The sequence below is a fragment of the Thamnophis elegans genome, chromosome 1 (genome assembly GCF_009769535.1).
Source record: "Thamnophis elegans isolate rThaEle1 chromosome 1, rThaEle1.pri, whole genome shotgun sequence".
Lineage (NCBI taxonomy): Eukaryota > Metazoa > Chordata > Lepidosauria > Squamata > Colubridae > Thamnophis > Thamnophis elegans.
In genome coordinates this window covers 40,452,622-40,466,099 of record NC_045541.1, presented here as the reverse complement: position 1 = coordinate 40,466,099, position 13,478 = coordinate 40,452,622, and positions in this window count along the sequence as shown.

Genomic DNA, 13,478 nt, shown 5'->3' with positions numbered 1-13,478 from the left:
TGGCATTTCCATGAGAGCAATCCCAGATAAATTGCTCTTATATATGTGTTCATGCGAGAGACTAAAATTCCTTTGAAAGTTTATAATTTCTCATGGGAAAACAGGGTACAAAAGTTACTTTTACTGGTAGAAAAACAACACCATATTTTCCTGTCAACCTCTGCTGTTGGGAATTTCAAGCTTCTTGTATTTTTTTTTCTCCTTCTGATTCTTTGTTGACTCAAGGGACAGGCATTTACAACATAATTTACTTTCAGCTTGTGTCTCTGTAAATCATTCTAATGCTCTCTATAGCTAGTTAAAAAAAAAGAATCCCACTCATATTGGACTGACCCGGGGCACATTTCTTAGATTTCTCTCTCTGTGTGTGTGTTTATGTGTGTCTGTGTGGGAGTGTAAATGCTCCCATTGAGTTTGGCAGGATATAAAAGATGGATCAGAAGATTGCAGAAAGGATAATATTCTTATCCCTTTCCAGCCTGTTAGTGCTTTTTCCTTAGTGATTTTAACCCCTATATTCTCTTTGCAATACTACATATTGCAATGGTCATTCAAGATTCTCTGCTCCAAATGAGGAAGTGTGGACTTGCCTTGAAGAACAACAGATACAGTTCTCTTCTCTGAGGCACAATGTGCTTCAATAAAATGCATTGGATTACTTTGTCCAGCTTTGCTTGGCACTTGCAAGAATTGGAAGAGGCATGTGCCAACGTACAGCCCATATTGGAAATGCCACAGAGGCCAGGCATAGCAAACCACATAGCTCCTTTACTGATGTATGAGAGGGAGTTTGTTGCTTTGTGTAGCTACTTTGAGTGAATGCTTCACTTTAACCCTCCTTAAAGAGATGCTTCTCTTTGGAGAATTACAAAACCTTCCTGGGCATGCTCAATTCTCATTATTTTTTGCATTCTGTCATTGTTCTTTTAAATCAGGGGTTGGCAAAGTACAGACCAAGAGCCAAATCTTACCCACTTTCTGTTTTTGTATGATTTTCCAGGTAAGAATGGACAGGTAGGCAGATGATAGTAGATAGGCCCAATCCTTAGCTAAGCTATGGAACAAGGGGCAGGCCAAGAGCTACTGGTAAGGTATCTTCAGTTGCATTCTATCTGCAACCTCTTTGTTGGTGGGCCAACAAAGCCCATCAACTATGTTCCTTGGTGTGCTAACCTGCCAACTGCAGTCATGGAGGTGGAACAAGATCTGGTCTTTCACAGAAAAGGTTCATTGATCCTTGTTTTAAATAATTTTCACTTTTGCAAATGTCACAGCTTCTGATACCCCGGTCATATGAGGGACATTCAAATCACATTAACGATATACTTGCTTATATAGGTAGTCCTAATTTAGTGACTGCCTTTGTTTAGCCATGGTTTCACTTAATAAGCACTTTGCTTATTGACCAGTCTCGGTTTGGTGTCAAAACCAGGATTACATATATTGTACATATGATAATGTACTTTCGGAATACTTGGCAACTTTGATGCTTTCCAGACCAATTCTATCTGCTTTTTCAATTCTTTCTCAGTCCTTATTTTCTAGTTTATTTTGTTAATATGAGATGCATCTTCCAGTGTTATCTTGAATGCCTGAAACAAAGCTGTGAGAAATCGAGGAGGAAGAATTAGCAGCATCTACTAATTTCAATTTTTGCAAATATTATCATACTCTCTCCACCAACAATATGCCGTGCACGTCTGACCTTCTGTGAATGTAATGTGCATTCAAATATTATTCTGTTTTGTTTAATTATAAAGTAGAGATCTACAGCCATTGTTGTATAGTTTCTGAACATATCTTTACATATTGCATATATTAGATTTACATAATTTATGTAATGAGTACTATATAGGCTTTTTTGAGTTCACACATAGCCATTAGCACTTTTTGGCTTTAGTATGGAGTAACTTTATTTAAACATACTCTTTTTTTAAATGAAACTTTAATAACTGTACTTCATTTTATAGAAATGAGGCAACAATGTATGTAACTTTATGTATATTTCTTTATAATAATGCTGGATTTGTTAGAATTTCCCACCAAATATGGGAAATTCCAGGTATTGTTTCAAGTCTGCTTTGGTGGTTTGATCAAAAAGTTGTTCACAATAGATTCCTTTGCAAACCCACCCACCCCCAAAAAAGTCATCTTGATATTAAAGATTGATACCACCAAGCAGCTGCAGGAGGCCCAGCGCTGATCTTCTCCAATTCTGATTTCTTCTTGTCCTAAATGAATGATGAGTGACAAGAGAAAAGGCAAGCATTTTCTCTGTCCAATTTGGAGCCTGTTGTTTGCGCTTTAGCAGAAGTATTGATCAGAAAGAGCAGGCATAGGTAGTCCTCATTTAGTGACCCCAATTGTAACTGATAAATTGCTGAGATGCAGTCATTAAGTGAAACCACAACAGTGTTTTTGATCTTACTTCAGCTTTCCTTTGCTTCACAGACCTTCAAACAGATGGTCATACATTCAAGAATTGGACACAATTTCTTTTTTGTCCCCGTCATTACTGTGAACAGCTACTAAACAAGAAAGTCTTTTAAACAAGGACTACCTGGGTGCCTGAAAAAGCCATTTAGTTCAAAACTGGAATAAGAATGAAAGATCCAATCTGAACTTTCTTGTTTAAAAGTTTTGCTTTGTTTAATCAGAGGAAAAAGGGAGAACCACAGCTATACTGCATTCTCATCATTGTCCATACTGATGAAAGTTGCATCCAGCCCACTTAAAGAGTTCAAGCAGATCCTTTGTAGTTGGGATATGGGGTGAATCAACTTAAATTGATTGCAAAATAATAGCCAGGGTAGATTGGTCCAGTATTTGGATGGGAACAAATGGGACTGTAAGCTGAATTAGGAAGTTGAAAGAAAACATTTAAGAAGCCTTGAAAAATCATTGTTACATCCTTTAGCAGGTTGGTTTAATCAGATATCAGGTTACCTTAATTATTAGAAGTAACATAATAAAACTTTTTAAGTAAAGGCTTGAATGACGATCTGTATCATCACTTATTTCGGTAAGTAGCTGATTTTCCTGATAATGAAAAATTCATTAGTCAGCCACAAGATCAAGCCCTATAGATCCTTTAGTGCTTTTGTTTAACTTCAGTCAGCTGCACGTGTTTGCAGGACTGTTATATCTTATGTTACTGTTGCATTGATTTTAATTTTTTCTTAAAAATATTTTAAAAAAAATATAAAATGAAGTCAATATTTTTTTAAAAAATTGCCAAGAAAATGACACAAATGTGCTCATAGGACCATCCAAAAGATAGTCAAAGGAAATTTTACTTTTTAAAATAAAATATATATTTTGCTTTGTGCAGTGAAACATGCATTTTTGTGTGTGTTTGCTTGCATTTCTCGTTGTAATAATGTCATCTAGTTTCATGGTAACGATGCAACTTCTGTTGTTCAAAAATAAAACATAAAAGAACAGAACTCAAAGCGTAGCTTTTTAGCTCAAATAAGATACCCCTTCTTTGGATGGGACTGCACTTTTTTTTTTTTGAAGTTATAGTTTTGGGGTTTTCCTAATTGTCTAGTTTTCAATGACAACCAAGAATATTTTTGCTCACTTGCAACTATCTGTATCCAGCTTTCGGTAATGGCATTAAAATTTAAGCAATATCTTGAAATAAATTTAAGCAGTATCTTAAAATAAATTTAAGCAATCTATTTTTGGGTGCGTTTTTTAAAAAGTCCCACATGAATTGACCAATTTCTTTTAGGGTTTTCCTTGCCACACTGTGAAAAACTCCATGACCATTATGAGGGTTTATTCGGTTTTACATTATTCCTAAATGACTTGAATATCGACCAAACCCTAACCTTTTATAATCATAATGAGAATTTATTACTTATTTTACAATGTACATTGGAGTCAAGATCATAAGAATGGAGTAAAAAAAGAATAAATCATCAGAGGCTAAAGTACTACCTTCAACCAGTACATTATGGGGAAGTGTTCATCTGGGGAGTGGCCCTGATCCAAACGATCATTAAAGATGCCAATAATAGTTTGCAGGGTCTTTTTTTTAAAGCAAAGCAAATTAGTGGAATACCCTATCAAAGGGAGTTCAAAGGGAGTCTGCTTTCCATGCTAATTCTGCAGACTGGAGGCATAAATGGTAAGTTAACCTGTTTCTGCTAACTGTCCTCAAAAGGAAATGTAACACAGGTGTGTCTGATGTAGTCAAGATTAAAGGTTTGTCTGCCCATGACTTAGTCACCACATTAAAGCCCTTTTAATGAGGTTTGGGAAGATAATGAATGCATGTCTCTAATTCACTGTGGAACAGACAGTTTCACCCTCCGGTGACCTCTCTGCCACAGGTGACCAAAGCCATATTTAAGGCACCCTTTTTCTGATATTACAAGTTGCTCCCATAACACACACAAACATACACACACACACACCACCAGACACACCACACAGAAGTTTGTAAGACTACAGTGCCCGTTCCCTCTCTGCATGTTGTACAATTGCCTTTCACTGGTAAAATTGCTTGCATTTCAGAATCATTTGAGAAATATAAGGAAAGAAGTCTCTTTCCAAGATTAGTCCTATTTGCCCATTTATCCATAAATCTGTTTTCTCTGTTAAAAAAATACATCTGCACAAAAATGCATGTATTACATTTATATATTTTTTTCTCTATTATGAGAGCTGGGGGCACTTTAAAAAGATGGAGAGAAGGATTATCCTCAATTTTCCTCAGAAAATTAATTTTGTGAGGAAGATAAGGCTTTTATTCATCACCTATGAGAGTGGTTTTTCTCTCAAGGAAGGTAATAAAGGTGGATAAAAATAAATAAGAAGGGGAACATAATTGTGGAAATCAAATCATTCTTAGCTAGTGTGGTTAGGAAGAGATAGTGACCCCTGAAGAAGTGGAGTCTGCAAGAATGATCAATTAATGATCTCCAAAATGGGGGCTAAGGTCATTTAATTTTAGATATGATTACATTTTATCCACCTTTATGATTTTATAAGTAACTCAAGGCAGGAACATACATAATATTCATTGCTCCTCCTATAATCCGCACAATAACTCTGTGAGGTGGTTGGGCTGAGAGAAAGTGACTGGCTCAAAGTCACCGGGGTAGTTTGCATGCCTAAAGTGGGACTAGAACTCACTGTCTTTCGATTTCTATGCCAGCACCTTTACCACTACAGCAAACTGGCTGTGATATGAAAATCCACAGGTTCTAGTTCAGAAAAGTCAAGACTTCTATTACTCTACAAGCTTCACCAGGAGCATTCTTTCCAAGGAAGGTATTATCTATGTTTCAAAGTAGCTCAACTAAAGCTGATCAAGGATGAGGTTTCTTATCAGTTCACCTTGCAACTGCTGAATTCTCATATGGGTCATTTTTTAAATGAAAAAAATTGTAAAACAGTACTAGCTCTCTGTAGTTGTATGAAGAGAGTTCTTGGGCAAGATTCACCGACAAATGTGCGCTCGACAAAAGCTCGCTGCCGAAACCGCGGTGAGAAAACCGTGAGTTTGAAAGCACGCCGACGAATGAGTGCAGAAGCACGCCGACAACAGCGCGCCGATAAAAGCGTACTTTAACCCTAACCCTAACCCTAAACTTAACCCTAACCCTAACCCTTACCCTTACCTTAACCCTAATCGCACTTCTGTTGACTCTCTTTTGTCGCCGTGCCTTTGTGGGCGCACTGTCGATGTCGCAGTTTTATCGCTGCGGTTTTGCCAGCGCGCTGTTGTCGGGCGAGACAACAGAGAACAAGCATCCTCTCCCACATTCTCCACTCACCAATATTAGCAAAAATGCACAGTGGTGAGTGAGTAATGGCCTGAAAAAGCAGAGAAGGATTACCTGTTCTTTCTTATTTCAACAGGCAAGATTTCAAAATGGATCTCCCTGGTCTGTATCCACTTTAATTTATTTATCTCACACCCAGAGGTGGTATTCAGCCGGTTCTGACTGGATCTGGTGAACCAGTAGGGGACATTTTGAGTAGTTCAGAGAACTGGCAAATACCACCTCTGGCTGGCCCCGCCCCATCTATTCACTGCCTCCCAAGTCTGAGCAGATGGGAGCCCTGCACAGGAGAATGGAGCTGGAAAGCAGGTTAGTGGGGTGAGGAGGGAATGGGGTTTTTGTAGTATCCTTTCCCTGCCACACCCACTAAGCCACACTCACAGAACTAGTAGTAATTAAAAAAAAAAAAAAAAAACCACCACACTGCTTGCGCCTTTATTATTTTTTTTATAAGTAACTTAAGATTGTAAACCTAAGTATTATCTAATACTTGTTCCTCTTCCTGTTTTCCCCACAACTCTGCCAGGTGAGTGAGGCTGACAGAGAGAAAGAGATTGACCCAAAGTCACCCAGTCACTTTCATGCCTAAAGTGGAATTAGAACACAGAGTTTCCTGGTTTCTAAGCTAGCACCTTCACTACTTGACCAAACTGGCTCTTAATTCCTCCTCCACTCTCACACCTTTTTTTTTGTCTATTGAGAGAGCTTTACAACCTGTCATTCATTCTAAGATATCAAAGTGATATAGAATAGATCAAACCTAAAAATAGCCCACCAGCCATTGCAGTATTTAATAAAGCAATATCACAATAAAAAACAGCAGTACAAAACAGAGCCATTTAGTTCAAAATACCTAATTCCATAATGTATGTCCTTATTTTATAAGTTATTTTAATGGTTTCTTGAGTTGACTAATGTGATGTATTATTCAGGACCCATAAAAGCTGGTGAATAATTAAATGCTGATCAATGTACTGGCCTGAATGTTCCTATCAGAGCAATTTTTATCTGAATTTGCAAGTATTTAAGACTTTCAGCATCTCTGGTCAGAACTAGACATGCTTCACAGATACAGACTGTAGCTAAAGGGCTGGTTTTAAGATAGGTTGAAACATATCTATATGTTTCATCAACTCTCACCCTAACTGATAAAAAGAAAAATATGTTTGGTTTCACTTAGTTTCTCATTTACCTAACCGTAAGTTTGTTTTAACTCATTGTTGCATTACAGTTTGTAAATTTAAGAGGGGGAGCACTTGCTGGAAACTGATAGGCATTTTGGTCTACATTTCCCCTAATACATGCAGTTTCTGCTATACTTAAGCCAGTGGGTAACAATTTATGCAACTTTCTCCCTCCCTAATACATTTTTGTATATTCTTTCTCCAGATAGATGCAATTCTTTGTGACCACTTGTCTGAGGATGCAATTTGATGCATGTTTTTTGAGTTACGATCCTGATTGCAAACAGTTGGAAAAACTGTTGTTTGAACAAATGTTGTCTGAGCTTTGAATCAGTCCAGGAGATTTGAAGTGGCTATATCTGTATAAAAATGTATTTCTCCTTCATAATTATTAACTGCTAAGTTCTGTCAAAATGGATTCTACAGGATTTATAAACCTGTCATGCTTTGTTCAAGACATAAATTAAAACAACATCTAGTGCAAATTGTAGTGGATAAGCAAAACTATCACCAAAATGGTTTCCAGGAGTCAGAGGAGAAAGAATGTTGTTATTCGTTGTTTTTAATATTCACCTGAAAACCTCCACTTGGGATGTTTTGTTGAGATACTTATGAAGAACAGCTGCAGTTCACAGCAGTGAAAACATACCAGGGCTCCTATTGTCAATCCACATATAAAAGTAATGCTTTAAAAAAGGAGAACATCATTTGCAAATGTGGAATAGCAATACAAGTAATGTAATTTATCATTTCTCAATATTCCAGCTGTTCTCCATAAACAGTAAGTTTTGCTGCAGTAATGCTGAGTAGGACTATCTCTAAAATTTCTTCTGTGTTTTTTTTTCATCCCTTCTCCTTCAAGCTATGGGGGGGGGACCTTATTTCCTTCCTTGAAAATTTCTGAGTGATTTGTTAACAGTGGTGTCTGTCTGTTCATACTTCAGTTCAACTCCAAGAAATGTGACTACCAGCAAATGGACTTTCTTGCTTTTTTTCTCCCTTTCAAAACCTTTCGCTTTTCATACAGGAACCTTCTTCAGTTCTAACTGACTGGTGGGAAATGGAAGGATTTACCATATTTTTCGTACTATAAGATGCACTGGAGTATAAGACACACCAAGATTTTGAAGAGTTAAATTTTAAAAAAAGGTATTGCACTCTGCAGGCCTCCCAAACCCTCTGCATGGCTCGTTTTTTTGTGAAAAATGGGGCATGCAGAGAGTTTGAGAGGCCTGCAAAGTGCTCCTAGGGCTGGGGCTGGGCAAAAAGCAATGCCTTTTTTGCAAAAAGCAGGGCATGCATTGGGCCATTTTCACTCATTTTTGCCCTTCCCAGCCCCCAGGAGCACTTTGCAGGCCTCCCAAACCCTCTGCACGTCCATTTTTATGAAAAAAATGGGATGCATGTGGACGGGTTTTCAGGAGGCCAAAAATGCTGTATTCAGTGTATAAGATGCACCCAAATTTTCACCCTCTTTTTTTTGGGGGGGGGAAGGTGCGTTTTATACTCTGAAAAATATGGTATATTCTTTGCAGTCATCTGGTCATTATCATTCTGAGGGTTGATCTTTAGCTGGGAGTCTAAGAGTTGTTGAAGCCGCTTAGGGGTTTACCTCAGTCCTCAGAGTCACCTGAATCAGAGGGCAAATAGGTATGGAACCTTCTTGGGACTGCTGAAAGGACTGTGTTGCCAACAGGAGATAGGTGGTGGCTCCTCCCCATCTGTTGAGAGAAGGCTGATCAATGTTAACATAAATGGTGATTTGACTCCTCTTTCAAACCAGTGGTCCTCTCTGTCCAGAATGTGAACTTCACTATCTTCAAAAGAGTGACACTTGTCTTTCAGATGAAGATGAACTTCTGAATCCTAGCCTGATGAGTTTGTTCTCCTGTGTTGTGTCATGTGTTGTGAAGTGGTTGTAGTTAGAAATGAAGAAGCTTATTGCAGGAGGAGTGACATATTTTTCAAAGGAAAAAAAAAACCAAGGAAGTTGGAAATCCCTAATCTCTACACTATTTAATGAAATTTAAATTGTTATATATTTAAAGTTATTTAAAATATTTTATACTGCTTCCCATTAATAGCAAAACAAAATTTAAAGCAGTTTAGAAATAAGACTGTTAAAACAATTCATTCAGGGCTGATAAATGGTAGTATTAAATGCGTTTTGAACTATACAATAATAAAACAATAACAGAAAGCAGAAGAGGCAAAGTTAAGCTTTTTATCCCAAAGGTGGTTTTTTCAAAAGGCATTTGGACTTGTTCTTCCTTGAAGACATTTCAGTTCTTATCCAAGAAGCTTCTTCAGTTCTCACTGAATGGTGGAGAATGGAAGGATTTATATTCCTTGCAGTCACATGGACATTAGCACTCTTTCTGAGAGTCATTGGAGATTTATCTGTGCCCTCACATCACCTGAATTGGAGTGCAAATGGATGTGGAATCTTCTTGGAACTGCTGAAAGGACTGTGTTGTAAACAGGAAATAGGTGGTGTCGTATTCTCTCCCTTTGTTTTGAGAGGGCTGAAAAGGCTTCTTGGATGAGAAGCAAAACATCTTTAAGGAAAAACAAGTCCAGTTGCCTTTTGAAAAAGCACCTTTGGGACAACCATGACCTGGATGACTGAGAATCTCAACAGTCATTAAGCTTTATGCTTTCTTTGTTAGAGTTGCATCTTGTTCAAGGTAGAATGCAAAGTTGCTCCCTCCTTCCATTTCCTCCAATAGGCATGCTAAGAGGGAATGGCTTCCATGACTGAACCTGGGTCATACCACCACTCTTGTATCAATCCTAATTGCAGACAGATTTTATTTAACTATTTTAGGGGTGGTTTGCTCCCAGTATTACTGCCAGTTCAGTGCATGCAAAGATTTTACATGTGGGAGCTTGCTTTGCTTGCGCGCATGCCAGACATGTACTCCGCGTGCATGCACATTTGCACAAAAATAGTTCCGCGCATGCACAAAATGTTAAAAAAAAGAAAATAAATAAATTTGTGCAATTACAGTTGTTCTGCGCATGTGCAGAACCAAAAATCAAGATGGTGGCCCGTGGGAGAACCGGTTCGGAGGCGTGGCAGACCTGGGTTGCTGTGAGGTGAGTTGGGCTGAGAGAGAGAGAGAGAGAGACTGGCCCAGAATTATCCAGCTGGACTTCATGGCTAAGGTAGGACTAAAATTCCCAGTCTCCCAGTTTCTAGGCTGATGCTTGAGCCACTAGTTCACACTGTTTCTCAGAGGCCAAACAGAATATCAGGATTCCAGTCACGAAAACCACCATCAGCACAGAACACCCTTCTGAAGAATGTTGTTTATTCATACTTCTGATTTAACAATAGCCCTAAAAGCACACAACTGCCAAGGCAGCAACTTTATCGGAGTACAGCAAGAAATCTATTCTGCTCTTTCAGTAAGGTACATCCTATGTCTTCCTCCACTAATGAGTTAATAATATTTGGAAAATTACTTCCACTCCTCCCCCACTCCTTCCAACCACCATGACCGGTATTTATTTTCTTAATTTTAATTAAAAATAAAGTTTGGAATTATTCTCTGGGACAGTTTTATTTTGACCTTGCTTCATTTATTTGAATTTCCAAAACACATTTGTTCCGTTTTTATTTCACCCCTGGGCTTGCGTTATCGCACGCTGTGGTCTGAATTGTCTAGACTAGGGAAAGCAGAGGAGTTTCAAATGTCGGTGAACTATAACTCCCAACATCCTAAGGAAGCAGGTTAGTGGGGTGCTGGTTGGGGTTGCAGTTAGCAATCTCCAGAAGGTTGTGCATTTGTCTTTGTCCCTGATGAGGAACAAAGAAGATTCTCATCAGATCGAACCTGATGAGAATCATTATCTCAAAACAAGGAATTAGACTCAACTCCACTGTAGATATCCACAGAGACAAATAAACTAACATGTATATGGATATTTGAAAAAAATGCATATACGCATACATACACATATAATGACATCCTGCATAATTAATTGCATCGGTGTATTCATTTTAGAACTGGGAAAGCAGAGGTGCATTGGGTAATGCAGGCAAGTTTGTTTGGACTCTGTGAACACCCTGTGCTTATTCAGCACACTGGTTTTTATTTTCTTTAGCTGCTTTGGAATTTAGCTGGCACTGTTGAGTCGCTTAATTAGTCCATTATAGTTAAGTTTGGGAACAAAAGCAATGCAACTAGCATACTTTTCATATAGAGTCATTAAGATTCTTACACAGGTCAAAGGGCAATGCTTGCTAGATAGCGTCCCCACTAGTTATTAAGAAAGGGGATACTTGCTTGGATAGTCCACAGGTATAATTTATTTATCATTTATATGTATAATATATGAATCTTTCATATTTTATTGAGGAAGTGAAGCTGTTGCCAGATGCACCTCTGTTATTAAATTTCTTGCACAGCCTAGTAGACTGACCAGAAAATTCTGACTTTACCTGCTCCCAGATTTTGTAATTACCAGCGTTGCTAATTTACAAAGCTTCCTTCTGAAGAAATATTCTTAGAAAGTGATGCTTTTCATTGTTAAATATACATTTAATGTATTTGTTTGGAAGGATTTGACACTGAAAGAGTTAGCCCACAATGATTTCCTTGTTTCACGCTGTTTCATTAGGTATACTAAATAATGGCTGCAAAAATTGAAACTGTGTGTGTGTGTGTGTGTGTAAAATCTGTCTGTCTGTCTGTCTGTCTGTCTATCTATCTATCTATCTATCTATCTATCTATCTATCTATCTATCTATCTATCTATCTATCTATCTATCTATCTATCTATCTATCTATCTGCATACAGTACTGTGCAAAAGTTTTAGGCAGGTGTGAAAAAAATGCTGTAAACAAAGAATGCTTTCAGAAATATAAATAATGATTGTTTATTTTTGTCAATTTTCAAAATGCAGAGTGAGTGAACAAAAGAAAAATCTAAATCAAATCAATATTTGGTGTGCCTTCAAAACAGCAGCAATTCTTCTAGGTACACTTGAACACAGTCTTTGAAAGAACTCGGCTGGTAGGTTGTTCCAAACATTTTGGAGAACTAACCTCAGATCTTCTGTGGATGTAGGCTTTCTCACATCCTTCTGTCTCTTCATGTAATCCCGGACACACTCAATGATGTTGAGATCAGGGCTCTGTGGGGGCCATGCCCTCACTTCAAGTACTTGTTCTTTGTTACACTGAAGATAGTTCCTAATGACTTTGGCTGTATGCTTGGGGTCATTGTCCTGCTGCAGAATAAATTTGGGACCAATCATATGCCTCCCTGATGGTATTGCATGATGGATAAGTATCTGCCTGTATTTCTCAGCATTGAGAACACCATTAATCCTGACCAAATCTCCAACTCAATTTGCAGAAATACAGCCCCAAATATTCAAGGAACCTTCACCATGCTTCACTGTTGTCTGCAGACACTCATTATTGTACTGCTCTCTAGCCCTTCGAAGAATGAACTGCCTTCTGCTACAGCCAAATATTTCAAATTTTGATTAATCAGTCCAGAGCACCTGCTGCCATTTTTCTGCACCCCAGTTTATATGTTTTTGTGCATATTTTGGTCACTTGGCCTTGTTGCAATAGCAATAGCAATAGCAGTAGACTTATATACCGCTTCATAGGCCTTTCAGGCCTCTCTAAGCGGTTTACAGAGAGTCAGCATATTGCCCCCAACAATCTGGGTCCTCATTTTACCCACCTCGGAAGGATGGAAGGCTGAGTCAACCCTGAGCCGGTGAGATTTGAACCGCTGACCTGCTGATCTAGCAGTAGCCTGCAGTGCTGCATTTAACCACTGCGCCACCTTGGCTCTTACTACTGCTAGATCAGCAGGTCAGCGGTTCAAATCTCACCGGCTCCTCTCTCACCCCCACCTCTCTCTCTCTCTCACACACACAGACACCAAAATGAATCCCTTACTAAACCAAGCTTACATTTTTCTTTGATTTCACGCATAGGTGGCTGGAGAATTCTGAAAGCTGAAGTCCACACATCTTAGAAGCAGCCAAGGTTGAAAAACACTGATCTAATGTTTACCCGAATTTTATTAATTGAAATACCATGTTTATTTCCCTTGGTGAATCTCCGTTGCATTCAACTGAATTTCAGTTGTGATTCTTCTTCAGCTACACAGTTGGACAGCTCTTATTTTAGCAATAGCACTTAGACGTAGACTTATATACTGCTTCATAGTGCTTTTACAGTCCTCTCCAAGTAGTTTACAGAATCACCCTATTGCCCTCAACAATCTGGGTCCGCATTTTACTCACCTCGGAAGGATGGAAGGCAGAGTCAACCTTGAGTCTGGTGAGATTTGAACTGCCGAACTGCAACTAGCCCTCCACTGAAGTAGCCTGCTGTACTGCGCTCTAACCACTGTGCCACCTCAGCTCTAAATTTTCTTCTTTTACTAGACTTGGAAGTGTAATTAAAAACTGCTGTCCTCTGAAATCCCAACTTGGGGAGAGGCAAGGTTGAAACATCCTTAA